Raw genomic sequence first — 14078 nt, 5'->3', positions numbered from 1 at the left:
AAGGAAGTCACATGCTTTGAGTGCAAAGAATCTGGGCACTACAAAAGTGACTGTCCAAAATTGAAGAAGGACAAGAAGCCAAAGAAGCACTTCAAGACGAAGAAGAGTCTGATGGTGACATTTGATGAGTCAGAGTCAGAGGATGTTGACTCTGATGGTGAAGTCCAAGGACTCATGGCTACTGTCAAAGACAAAGGAGCAGAGTCAAAGGAAGCTGTTGACTCTGACTCAGAATCAGAAGGAGATCCTAACTCAGACGATGAAAATGAGGTATTCGCTTCTTTCTCTACCTCTGAACTGAAACATGCCTTGTCTGATATCATGGATAAGTATAACTCTTTATTGTCTAAGCATAAGAAGCTGAAAAAAGACTTATCTGCTGTTTCCAAGACTCCTTCTGAACATGAGAAAATTATTTCTGATTTGAAAAATGATAATCATGCTTTGATCAATTCTAACTTTGTGCTTAAGAACCAGATTGCTAAGTTAGAAGAAATAGTTGCTTGTGATGCCTCTGATTGTAGAAATGAATCTAAGTACGAAAAGTCTTTTCAAAGATTCCCGGCTAAGAGCGTAGATAGAAGCTTAATGGCTTCAATGATCTATGGCGTAAGCAGAAATGGAATGCATGGCATTGGCTATTCTAAACCAATTAGAAATGAGCCCTCTGTGTCTAAAGCTAAATCTTTGTATGAATGCTTTGTTCCCTCTGGTACCATATTGCCTGATCCTTTACCTGCTAAAGTTGCTAAAGCCCCTCTTAAAAAGGGATCCTTCTCCATGTCTAAATATAATGCAAAAATTCCTTTAAAATATCATGTTGAGACACCCAAGGTGGTCAGAACCTCTGGGGTAACTAACAAGAAAGGACCTAGAAAGTGGGTACCTAAGGACAAGATTATCTATGTTGCAGATATCCTTGATAGCTCCACTGAAACACCAATCATGGTATCTGGACAGTGGATGCTCGCGTCACATGACGGGAGAAAGGCGTATGTTCCAAGAGCTAAAACTTAAGCCTGGAGGCGAAGTTGGCTTTGGAGGAAATGAAAAGGGTAAAATCGATGGCTCTGTTCTGTTTAACAGCAAGAGGAAGAACAACATTTATAAGATCAGATTATCTGAGTTGGAGGCTCAGAATGTGAAGTGCCTTCTGTCTGTTAATGAAGAGCAGTGGGTATGACATAGACGGTTAGGGCATGCCAGTATGAGAAAGATTTCTCAGCTGAGCAAGCTAAACCTTGTCAGGGGCTTACCTAATCTGAAGTTTGCTTCAGACGCTCTTTGTGAAGCATGCCAGAAAGGCAAATTCACTAAAGTCCCTTTCAAGGCAAAGAATGTTGTCTCAACCTCAAGGCCGTTGGAACTTCTGCATATCGACCTTTTTGGACCAGTGAAAACTGATTCTATAGGTGGCAAGAGATATGGGATGGTTATCGTTGATGACTATAGCCGCTGGACATGGGTAAAGTTTCTAACCCGCAAGGATGAGTCTCATGCTGTGTTCTCTACCTTCATAGCTCAAGTGCAAAACGAGAAGGCTTGTAGGATTGTGCGTGTCAGAAGTGACCATGGTGGAGAGTTTGAGAATGACAAGTTTGAGAGTCTGTTTGATTCCTATGGAATTGCACATGATTTCTCTTGTCCCAGAACTCCTCAACAAAATGGTGTTGTTGAGAGGAAGAACAGAACTCTTCAGGAGATGGCTAGAACCATGCTCCAAGAAACTGGCATGGCTAAGCACTTTTGGGCAGAGGCAGTAAATACAACATGTTACATTCAGAACAAAATCTCTGTGAGACCAATTCTGAATAAGACTCCCTATGAATTGTGGAAGAACATAAAACCCAACATTTCTTATTTTCATCCTTTTGGTTGTGTTTGTTATGTTCTTAATACTAAGGATAGATTGCATAAATTTGATGCTAAATCTTTTAAATGTCTATTACTTGGTTATTCTGAAAGATCTAAGGGTTTTAGATTTTATAATACTGATGCTAAGACTATTGAAGAATCTATTCATGTTAGATTTGACGATAAGCTTGACTCTGACCAGTCAAAGCTAGTTGAGAAGTTTGCAGATATGAGCATAAATGTTTCTGACAAAGGCAAAGCTCCAGAGGAAGCTGAGCCAGAGGAAGATGATCCAGAAGAAGAAGCTAGTCCCTCTGATTCACAAACTTTGAAGAAGAGCAGAATCACTGCAGCTCATCCTAAGGAAATGATTCTGGGCAACAAAGACGAACCAGTCAGAACCAGATCAGCCTTCAGACCCTCTGAAGAGACCTTGCTTAGTCTGAAAGGATTGGTGTCCTTAATTGAACCTAAGTCCATAGATGAAGCTCTTCAGGACAAGGATTGGATTCTGGCCATGGAAGAAGAATTGAATCGATTCTCCAAGAACGATGTTTGGAGCTTAGTGAAGAAGCCTGAGAGTGTCCATGTAATTGGAACAAAATGGGTGTTCAGAAACAAGCTGAATGAGAAAGGAGATATAGTCAGAAACAAGGCAAGGCTAGTTGCTCAAGGCTACAGCCAGCAGGAAGGAATAGACTACACTGAAACATTTGCTCCAGTAGCAAGACTAGAAGCAATCAGACTGTTGATCTCTTTCTCAGTGAATCATAACATAGTTCTACATCAGATGGACGTGAAGAGTGCCTTCCTAAATGGTTATATTTCAGAGGAAGTCTATGTTCATCAACCCCCAGGTTTTGAAGATGAAAAGAAACCAGACCATGTGTTCAAATTGAAGAAATCTCTCTATGGTCTGAAGCAAGCTCCCAGAGCATGGTATGAGAGACTCAGCTCATTCCTTCTGGAGAATAAGTTTGTAAGGGGTAAAGTAGATACAACTCTCTTCTGCAAAACTTATAAAGTTGATATCTTAATTGTGCAAATTTATGTTGATGATATTATATTTGGTTCTGCTAATCAATCTCTATGCAAAGAATTTTCTGAGATGATGCAGGCTGAATTTGAGATGAGTATGATGGGAGAACTAAAGTACTTTCTGGGAATACAAGTTGATCAAACACCAGAAGGAACATATATCCATCAGAGCAAGTACACTAAAGAACTTCTGAAGAAGTTCAACATGCTGGAATCTACAGTGGCCAAGATCCCAATGCATCCTACATGCATCTTGGAGAAAGAAGATACTAGTGGTAAAGTATGTCAGAAGCTCTATCGTGGTACGATAGGATCTCTTCTATACTTAACTGCATCTAGGCCTGATATATTATTTAGTGTTCATTTATGTGCTCGTTTCCAATCAGATCCAAGGGAAACCCACTTAACTGCTGTTAAGAGGATCCTAAGGTATCTGAAAGGCACCACTAACCTTGGCTTGATGTATAAGAAAACATCAGAGTATAAGCTTTCAGGTTATTGTGATGCTGATTATGCTGGAGATAGAACAGAGAGAAAAATCACTTCTGGAAATTGTCAATTTCTGGGAAGCAATTTAGTCTCATGAGCAAGCAAGAGGCAATCAACCATTGCACTATCCACTGCAGAGGCAGAATATATCTCAGCAGCAATTTGCAGCACCCAGATGCTCTGGATGAAACATCAGCTGGAGGATTATCAGATCCTTGAGAGCAACATCCCAATCTATTGTGATAACACTGCTGCAATTTCATTGAGTAAGAATCCTATCTTGCATTCAAGGGCAAAGCACATTGAGGTAAAGTATCACTTTATTAGAGATTACGTACAGAAGGGCGTACTTCTTCTGAAGTTTGTTGATACTGACCATCAATGGGCAGATATCTTTACAAAGCCCTAAGCAGAGGAAAGATTTAATTTTATTCTGAAAAATCTGAATATGGACTTTTGTCCAGAGTGAAGATGGATCAGAACCTCTGACTATGATACTTCTTGATCAGAAGATGTCTAGTCCAGAAGGTAACTCCATCAGAGTATATGTACCCATTGGTGCTGACTCCGAAGCTGAGACAGTAACACGTGGTCAGTATCTCTGACGCATAGTTCCTTGTGCCCGTGTGACAGTCTGTCATGATGTGTGTAGATGTGCTTCTCTCCTGTGTGTGATACGTGTATTTACTGTTACTATCATGTCTTTAATTTTTAACCGTTGATCTTAAAATGCTTTTTGAATCAACAACGGTTATTTGACAAAACCCACTATACACACACGATCTCCTACACTTTCGGTTTTTACTCTCTCTCTCTTCTGTTATTTTCAAAACCGCTTACCCACAATCTCTCTCTCGCTCTCTATTCATCTTCAACCTTCATCTTCTACCCCAAAACCTTCAACCGCTCCAAAATGGTGAGACAAACCAGAAGAGATACTGCAGATGCAACCCAGTTCCCTCATATGGTAGTGGGTCAAGCTACAGGCCAATTGGGTCCTGAAGCTCCTGTTCAAGATCAAGCTCAAGAGCAGACTATTCCGATTGCAGAACGGGGCTGTGCCGTTCACTGCGTATATGCTCCTGAGGAACTTCAAGTACTGGCAGAATGGAGATTTGACCTCGACAATCTTGCTACAAATGGGTATGATCTTCGTCCTGAAGTCCAAGCTCAAGGCTGGGAGAATTACTTCAACAGGCTTCGAGGACCGGTGTATGACAAACTGATCAAGGAATTCTGGAAGCACGCCGACTGCGATGATACTCAGGTGGTACCTCTCCACCACATTTCCCAAGGTCTTCATTTTTCCAACCTTCTCCAACTGAAGCACCTCTCTGGAATTTGCTCCAGAACCAACCATCTAGGCCAGATGAACCAACCTCACCCATCACCATCCAGTATAACCCATTAACTTCTGAACCCATCATCCCTGAACAACCAGAGCCCAACCAAACGAAACCTGGACCCAGAACCTCTGATCACTCTGTCCCAAGAGCATCAGAACGTCTGGCTCCCAGAACTACTGATACAGACTCTTCCACAGCCTATACACCTGTATCCTTCCCAACCAATGTTGCTGACTCTTGTCCCTCCAATAACTTTGAATCCATTAGAAAATTCATGGAGGTCAGAAAAGAAAAGGTGTCTACCTTAGAAGAATATTATCTCACTTGTCCAAGCCCTAGGAGATATCCTGGCCCTAGACCTGACCGTCTAGTTGACCCAGATGAACCTATCTTGGCCAATCCCTTACATGAGGCAGACCCTTTGGCTCAACAAGTTCAACCTGTCCCTGACCAACAAGAGCCAGTTCAACTAGAACCCGAACCAGAACAATCTGTGTCTAACCACTCTTCGGTTAGATCACCAAATCCTCTGGTTGACACTTCAGAACCTCACCTTGGAACCTTTGAACCTCATGTTCAATCCTTTAACATTGGGTCTCCACAAGGTGCCTCTGAAGCTCACAGCAGCAATCATCCAGCCTCTCCTGAAACCAACCTCTCTATAATTCCTTACACTCACCTCCGACCCACATCTCTCTCTGAGTGCATCAATATTTTTCATCATGAAGCTTCATTGATGCTACGCAATGTGCAAGGTCAGACTGACCTAAGCGAGAATGCTGAATATGTGGCTGAAGAGTGGAACAGTCTGAGCACTTGGCTAGTGGCTCAAGTTCCAGTTATGATGCAGCTCCTGAATGCAGAGGGACGTCAGAGGATCGAGGCTGCAAAGCAAAGGTTTGCTAGAAGGGTGGCCCTTCATGAACAAGAACAGAGACAGAAGCTTCTTAAAGCTATTGAGGAGGCCTGAAGAAAGAAAGAACAAGCAGAAGAAGCTGCACGTCAAGCAGCAGCTCAAGCTGAACAAGCCAGATTAGAGTCAGAACGACTTGTAGCTGAGGCTGAAGCTCTTAGATGCCAAGCACTTGCACCAGTAGTGTTTACTCCTGCTGCTTCTGCTTCCATTCCAGCTCCTCAAGCTGCTCAGAATGTTCCTTCCAGTTCTACTCAGTCAAGCTCGTCCAGACTCGACATCATGGAACAACGTCTTGATACTCATGAGTCTATGCTAATAGACATGAAGGAAATGATGATGGAACTTCTGCGTCGATCTGCTAAACCCTAGTCTTAGGATCTCTTCGTTTTTCTTCTTAACCTAGTTTTATTTTCTTTCAGTTTTTTTTTATTAGTTTGTTATGTCTTTTCGTTATTTATTTTTGCACATCATACATATATATATTTGACATTATGTTTGCAAAATTTTCTTTATTCATACTAAACTGCGTTTACATCATACATTTTTTTTTTCTATAATCCTAGAATGGAGGATCCCTCCTCATTCTTCTGCACTCCTGGCGCTGCTCTGACCTCTCCTTCTCCAGACGATCTAGTGAGCACTGGATGTTGTTGAGACTGGCTGTAAACTCAATCCTCTCCAGAACCTCTTCTGAAGTCTTGAGCTTTCCTTCTATGATCTCTTTTTCTTCCAGCAGCTTTAGTTCGAGCTGGCTAAGTTCCTGCACTTCCTCCACGAAGGCCAGGAATTCCCTCAAATCTTTCTTCAACTCTGGACGCAGGTCCTCCTCCAGTAGTGCTCTCGCAAGCTCTGAGATGGTCTTTGTACCCTATGGATGCCTAATGTTAAGGAACAAGTCCTCCTCAAAGGCCTTCTTTCTCAGCTCTTCTAGTGCGATCATGTTTGATGCCATTTCTCTTTTTATGGTATTGTTCGAGTTGTGAAGCTTACCCTATTCTCCATCGCTTTATATAGGCTTCACTTTCTTTCTGAAAGTTAATGCTCCTACAGTTTCTCGAGGTTAAGATCTTGGTAACTGACCCTTCTCTTTACTCCTTTGGACGGTGGTAAACGTTCTTCTTTTGCATTAACTCTTCTCTTTAATTCGCCTAACTCAGATTCTTGCATCGTTTTAATTTTCTTAAAACTTAGACCTTCTCTAAGGGGGAGTACCTTGTACTTCAAGCTAAGTTTTTCACACCCCAAGCTTTTTGCTTATGACAAAAAGGGGGAGTAAACCCAGTTTTTGATGTGTAAGATGTGTTAGTGTGATTTATTTTTCTTTTGGAGAATTTAAGAGTTCCACCTTTATGACCATAGATGTGTCACTGGGCAAATACAAGGAATACATTTCACTTCTTCTGAAGTGATTTTAGTTTGACACTGATACCCAAGACTCTGATACCTTGTCCGTTGACTCTGATTACTTATGCGCTCTGATTACTCTAATTCATCTATGTCATAAGTTTTTCACTCTGAACTCTTATTTTATTTAGCTCAGAATCTAGACTTTTCTAACGTTTTCATCAAGTATTAGATTCAGGGGGAGCTAAGCTCAGAATCAAGCAGTGACTTGAATTCAGAATGAGCAAGATAAACTATTCACATCAGGATAAGTCTTATTCTTTATCTCTAAACTCTGAGTGAATTCAGTTTAATGTTTAAGAATTGTTCAACAAAAATCTTAGTTTTGTCATCATCAAAAAGAGGGAGATTGTAAGATCAAGTTTTGATCTAGTAGTACAACTCTATGTTTTGATGATTACAAGTAAACCTTTGATATGAACAATTGTGGTACTCTAACGTGCTTTTCTGAGTGTGCTATTTACAGGCTCTGACCTCTACTCAATCTCACACAAATCAGAAGCACTGTGTATAAAGAGTGATCCAAGCAACGCTTTCGCATTGACCATGTTCAATATGAACAGTGGAAAAGCTTCAGAAGTTCTGAAGCTACACAAACTCTGATGTGGACTCAGTCACTAGAAGCTCTGAAGATCCAAAAGTTCTGACAACCAAGAAACACTGAAGGCTCAGATGTTCTGATGGTGTAGAAGACTCTGAAGATTCAGAAGCTGAATAGTGGAATCTCTGATGTCCAGAAGCAAGAAACTCTGAAGACCATGTACTTCCCTCTGAGTTCAGAATCAGAAGATACAACGTCCAGACGATCTGTGCTTTCCCTCTGACTCTGATCAACCGGCTTCACAAGTTCCAACATGAAGCATTCCTCTGATCAGAAGTCTCCTAGGTTTAAAGGTCAAGTCACTATCCAAGTACAAAAGCAACTGTACCTTCCTGACGACCTACCTAACAGTCTCAGACACAGCAGAAGCTGGAATTTCCAGAACTGCCCTCCAACGGTAGCATTTCCATGCAGCGTTCAAACCCTAATCCTTGGAGTATAAATAGAGGCTGAAGATTGAAAGATGCGGTTGGAAGAATTTACACAAGCAAAAGCTATATTCAAAAACCTTCAAGCATTCTTTCATCTGAAATTCATTGTGTTTACTATTAGCTTTTTAGAAGCAAATCTCTTGTAAACATTCTTCGATTAAACAGTTAGTTTAGTTCCTTTAGGAGATCAAGGTTGATCGGATCCTAGAGAAGACTAAGAGAGTGAATCTTAGTGTGAGCTAAGTCAGTGTATTGTTAGTCACTTGTAGGTTTCAAGTGCAGTTGTAACACATACCTGATTAGTGGATTGCCTTCATTCTAAGAAGGAAGAAATCACCTTAACGGGTGGACTGAAGTAGCTTGAGTGATTTATCAAGTGAACCAGGACAAAATCCTTGTGTGCTTTTCTATCTCTCATCTTTAGCACTTTGTTCTCGAAAAGATTTGTTAAAATCTTTAAGGTGGAAGTTTTATCTTGAAAACGTTATTCAAACCCCCCCCCCCCCTTTCTACCGTTTTTCATACCTTCAGAAGGAGTACAGAGGATAGATAGGAATGAAGACAGTGAGTTTGATGGGATGTCAGCCAACAATTCAGAAGATTCTCAATCTTCTCAAGAGCTTGAGAAATCTGAGAAGTCGATAGATTAACGCTCCAAGGAAAGACTTGGTCAAATACCATAGTCTTGAGATCAGAAATCAATTCGACAGAAGTCATTCTTGAAGTAGAATTGAGAGGAGAGTGAATTGACTGATGTGAAGTGAATTGCGGTGTGATGGGGAAGAAGGATTGCAGAGATTATAAGGATGAAAAGTAACAGAAAAACATGCATAAAACTTATCAAATCATAAAGGCATGTGAGTTACTAAGTGGACGGTGCATTGAATAATAGAATAAGAATGTAACATAGTCAACATGAAATAAATTCACTCAAAACAAATAAATGCATGCAAGATAGATGAGAGGGGTTCAAGGTTTTGATGAAGAGGGAAGATTCTCGATTAGGAACTTCATCATATCTTCCATTCTGCGGGAGGATTCCTGAATCTGCCTGCTTTGTTCAATCTGAACAAGTCCTTGTTGCTCAACCATCTGAAACAGTCTCTGCTAATCATCTTGAATTCTGTCAATTCTGGCAGCAAGAGTAGCAACTTCTGGTGGAGGAGGAGGAGAAGGTTCTGGAGCTTGGACAGGGCCAGAAACTTCTGCCTCTGATGGAACTTCAGCATCAACTTGAATTGGCACTTGCTTCTCAACTTCAGTAACATCTGCATCTTCCAGAATAATTATTCCTTCAGAGTTGTCTTCTGCAACCTCTGCTGAAACCATCTCAGCATCTTCTGAGGTACATTCAGAGACAACATGGTTTCTTTCAGCCATAGCTCTTCTCAAAGGTTCACAAACTCTGTGCAGCACTCTCTGCCTTTGCTCATAAGCTCTCTCAGACGCATCATGAACTCTCAGACGTTTCTCACTGCTAAGCTGCTTCTGAAATTCATAAGCTTTGCTTTCTGACCATCTTCCGAAGGCAGACCACAGACCATCAACAAATGAGGCATCAAACTGATTGTCAGTTACCTGATATAACCATTTCAGTCTTCGGGTTGCCTCTTCAGAGAACTCCTGAATGAGTTGAATCAGATTTTGAGGTCGGAAGGAGGTTGCCAAGGTCAGGACAGGCTGAGGAGTTCTGGTTGCATTAGAACTTGAAGCATTGAGACTATCTGTTCTGGGTTGTCCTGAAGGAATACAATCAATCTCATGATTCTTCTCTATTCCTGAATGATCAGATTCATCCATATGCTCAGCTTCAGAGATCGTTACTTGCCTTTGCCTTGAGGTAGCAGTCTTCTCAGGTGAGGTAAAACTCAGATCTCGTGAGTTTACTGCAGAATAGTTGGACAAGGACACATAGGAAGTTTCAGCAGTATCTTGAAGCTGATCTTCAAAGTTGGAAGCCACTTGTTGAATAGGCTTCACATTGAAAGGAGGTTCAAGGATCTGAACATCATCATCCTCATTTTCTTCCTCAGCAGGGATCTCACCAGTTTGAGTTATCAGGAGGGTTTTTGAAGTGGATGGAGGCTTGGGAGTAAATTGTTGAACCAAATTTCTCAAGGTAGTCTCACTTTGAACGATACCTTGAATAAAAGAATTAAAGACAGGTACAGGTTCAGTTGTGGTGGATGTGGAAGAGGTTTGTATGTGAATGAATGGAATGGCAGTGGTAGCTGTTTGGATGTTTGATTGGGGGGCTTGTGTTTCAGCTTGAGAGAAGGCTTGTGTTTGTGGTTCTATTTGAGTGGGAGCTGTTTGGGTTGAGGTAGGCATGGAGGTAGATATAGGCAGGGGTTGTTCAGGAATAACTACTAAAGCAGAATCAGAGTTAATGCTTTCAGTAATTACCTTACTTGGACTTCTGATGAGAGTGGTTCTGGTGAGTTTTGCAGCCCTTGCAGGGTCAGAAATGCTCTTTGATCTTCTTTCCCTTTGTGCTTCTGAAGCAAGGTCAGATGCCTGCTTTGATTCTGCCTCTTTCTGCTGAAATGGACCCTTCAGAGACAGTTTCTTTCTCTTCACTAAGGGTACTGCATCAGAATCTGTGGATTCTTCAGCTTCTGAAGATTCCCATATAACCTGAAGCACATCTTGGATGATCTCACAGTCATCCTGCTCATCTTCTTCCTCAAAAATAACTTTTCGCCTCTTGGCCAGAGGAACATCATCATCCTCAGTCTCCTCACTTGAGGATTCTTCCAAGGAGTTCTCAGAGCTTTCAGACTCAGATAGTTGAGGTGATTGCACTGAGGTTCTCTTAGGAGGTCTTTCTGGAGTGGGTTCCCTGAGAGAACTAGGTGCAGAGAGATAAGAAGTGAAGCACGCAAATATTTTATCCTGGTTCACTTGAGATAAAAGCTCAAGCTAATCCAGTCCACCCGTGAAGGTGATTTCTTCCTTCTTCTGATGAAGGCAATTCACTAAAATCAATGAGTGTTACAACTGCACTTTGCTACCTACTAAGTGACTAACAATACACTGATTTTCTCACTAGTATCCTCTTAAGAAGCTGATCTACTGATCCTCTTAAGAGGATACTACTGATCTACTGATCCTCTTAAGAGGATACCATGGTGTTAGGAAGGAAATTCCTTACCATTGATCAACTTTCCACAAGTGCACGGAAGGAACCTTGCACAAAACCTTTGAAGTAAATCCTCCCATGAGGCTATGTCCTTGTGTCCATCAAACCAAGCCCTAGCTTCCCTTGTCAAAGAGTGAGGAAAGAGTTTAATCTTCACTTCATCACTTGAAACACCCTCAATCTTAGCAAGGGAACTAGCTTGGGCAAACTTGACCATGTGAGCATGCAAGTTCTCGTACTTAGACCCCCCATACTTGTTTCCACTAACAAGCTTGATGAGAGCTGGATGGAACTCATCAATTTTTCATTAGCTTTGGGGGTCTCTTCCGAAACCTTTGGTACGCTTCTAATCACATCACAAACAAAGTCATTATCATGGTTAGTTTCTATCATAGGATTGAAAACAGAAAATCGTACCTTTTCCTTACCAACACGAAGAATGAGATGACCCTTGTCAACATCAATCTTAGCTCTACCAGTAGCTAAGAAAGGTCTACCAAGAATGAGAGGAATCTTCTCATCCTCCTCCATATCAAGCACAACAAAATCCACGGGGAACACATACTTGTCCACCCTCACCATTACAGCCTCCACAATCCCATATGGAGTCTTTAGGGATCGATCCGCCATTTGCAAGGAGAGCATGGTTGGAGTAACCTCTCCTAAGTTCAGCCTCTCAAACATGGTAAGCGGCATCAAATTGATGCTCGCTCCTAGGTCACACAGGGCTTCCACATCCGCCATGCCTTCAATTTCCAGCGGAATAGTGAAACTTCCGGGGTCTCTTCTTTTCTTTGGCATTTTCCGCTGCAAAATGGCACTACATTCCTCCGTCAACAACACCGTCTCATCTACTCCCTTCAACCTCCTTCCCTTATGCAGGATATCCTTCATAAACTTAGCATATATAGGCATTTGTTCCAAAGCATCGGAAAAAGGAATACTAATGTGGAGCTTTTTGAAAACATCAACAAATTTTGAAAACTTTTTGTCTAAGCTCTTCTTAGCCAATGCTTTAGGAAACAGAACCTTGCTAGTTTCGGGAGTAAGATCAATTATCTCTCTCGCCTTGATAGGCACAACAACCTCTCCCTCAACTATCTCCTCTCTCTTTTCTCCCTCTGTTTTTTTCTTCAATTCATTCATCACTCTCCCACTTCTAGTGGTCACAACAGAGGCATTTTCCTGCTTAGCATTGGGGATAGTATCGGAAGGAAATTTACCTTGAGGTCTTTTGGCTATTTGCTTGGCCAGCTGGCCAAATTGATTCTCAAGATTCTTGATAGCCGCCTCTTGGTTCTTGTAATTATTCTCCGTTCGGTTGATGAAAGTTTCCACCAACTCCTCTAAGCTTTTCTTGCTACCACCCCCTTCAACTTCTCCTCACTCTTGAGGTTGTCTTGAGGTTTGGCCTTGGAACCCTTGACTAGGAAATTGCCTTTGAAAGCTACTTCCTTGCCCATTGTTGCTTTGCCTCCAAGAGAAATTGGGGTGGTTCCTCCATCTCGGATTATAAGTATTTGAGAATGGGTCGTTTCGAGCTTGACCCATGGCCTTCACTTCCTCTTTCGGTCTAGTCTCGGTGCAATTTTCACTGTCATGAGGCCCTCCACGAGTCACACACTCCATTTTGGCAACTCGACCACCAATCACCTTGGTCGTCTTCATTTGACTTTGAATTTCATTCATTTGCTTGGAGAGTTGCTTGTTGGAGGCCATGAGTTGATCATAGGCTTCAACTTCAAGGACTCCTCTTCGGGCTTGGCGTTCATTACTAGAGTTCATGGCTCTTATAGCCATCTTTTCAATCAATTCATACCCAACTTGTGGAAGAAGGGCATCGAACTCTCCATTCGAAGCCGCATCCAGACCAAACCTCGAAGAATATTGGAGACCATCATAAACTTTGCCACTTGCTCAGCTTGGGTGAGGTTGTGTTGAGGACACCTCCTCAAGAGCTTCTTAAACCGCTCCCAAGCTTCATAGAGATTCTCATCAGTGGATTGAGCAAATGTCATGATATCATTCTTAAGCTTTCTCAAGAGGGCTCTTGGAACAAATCTTGTGGTGAATTTCTTGGCTAGATCCTCCCAAGATTTGATGCTACCTTGGGGCTGTGAATTCAACCACTCTTCAGCAGTGTCCCTCAAAGAGAAAGGAAACAAACTCAAGCGGATGGTGTCCGCTGAGACATTTTGAACTCTATAGGTGTTGCAATTGCGGATGAACCGCTCCATGTGTGCATGAGGATCTTCAAGAGCACCTCCACCATACTGATTTTGGCTCACCAAGTAGATGAATGCAGGCCTCAGCTCAGAGTTACCCATGCCATCGGGGGAAACTATGCTGCCCGGATAATCGTAGCTCATGGCAGCCGAGGTGAGGTTTCTAAGAGAACGATTGGCATTCTCCGCTTCTTGCTCTTGAAGTCTTTGAGAAATAGCCTCTTGCACTCTTTCTTCAATGTGGGCTTGCAATTCCTCCTCCGTCATATGGACAACCATGGCGGCTATCTCAGCAGCTCTTTGCTGAGCTCGACGACGATGGAGAGTGTAACACCCCTTTTTTCCCATTGTTTTATTTAAAAACGTTTATCAGAGTTTAAAAACATATCAAGGGAGTATTACACTTCTTCACGAAAACTCATTAAAATTAACCCTGATTGTGTTTGAAAATTTATAAGTTCATATGCTTTCCAAAGAATGAATTATTCCTGCCAATAAAATTTCTAAACCAGCCAGATAATCCTAAGATGCATAAAATCACTTATCTAAATAGGTTTATCTTCCATGATATTCCAATAAAATTGATCATACTCAGAACTTAATTTCATAAGCACTTCGGCCATTAACAGTAC

The 14078-nt window shown here is 41.7% G+C and overlaps 1 non-coding gene across 1 annotated transcript; it reads left to right on the top strand.

The window, feature by feature from the left end:
- Positions 1-13150: 13150 nt before the first annotated feature.
- Positions 13151-13257, top strand: LOC130741548 (small nucleolar RNA R71). Its single transcript, XR_009020441.1, has one exon. It is a non-coding gene; the product is annotated as a small nucleolar RNA R71 (small nucleolar RNA).
- Positions 13258-14078: the final 821 nt, after the last annotated feature.

The sequence above is a fragment of the Lotus japonicus genome, chromosome 2 (assembly GCF_012489685.1).
Source record: "Lotus japonicus ecotype B-129 chromosome 2, LjGifu_v1.2".
Classification (NCBI taxonomy): domain Eukaryota; kingdom Viridiplantae; phylum Streptophyta; class Magnoliopsida; order Fabales; family Fabaceae; genus Lotus; species Lotus japonicus.
This window is presented reverse-complemented; position numbering and strand designations above follow the sequence as displayed.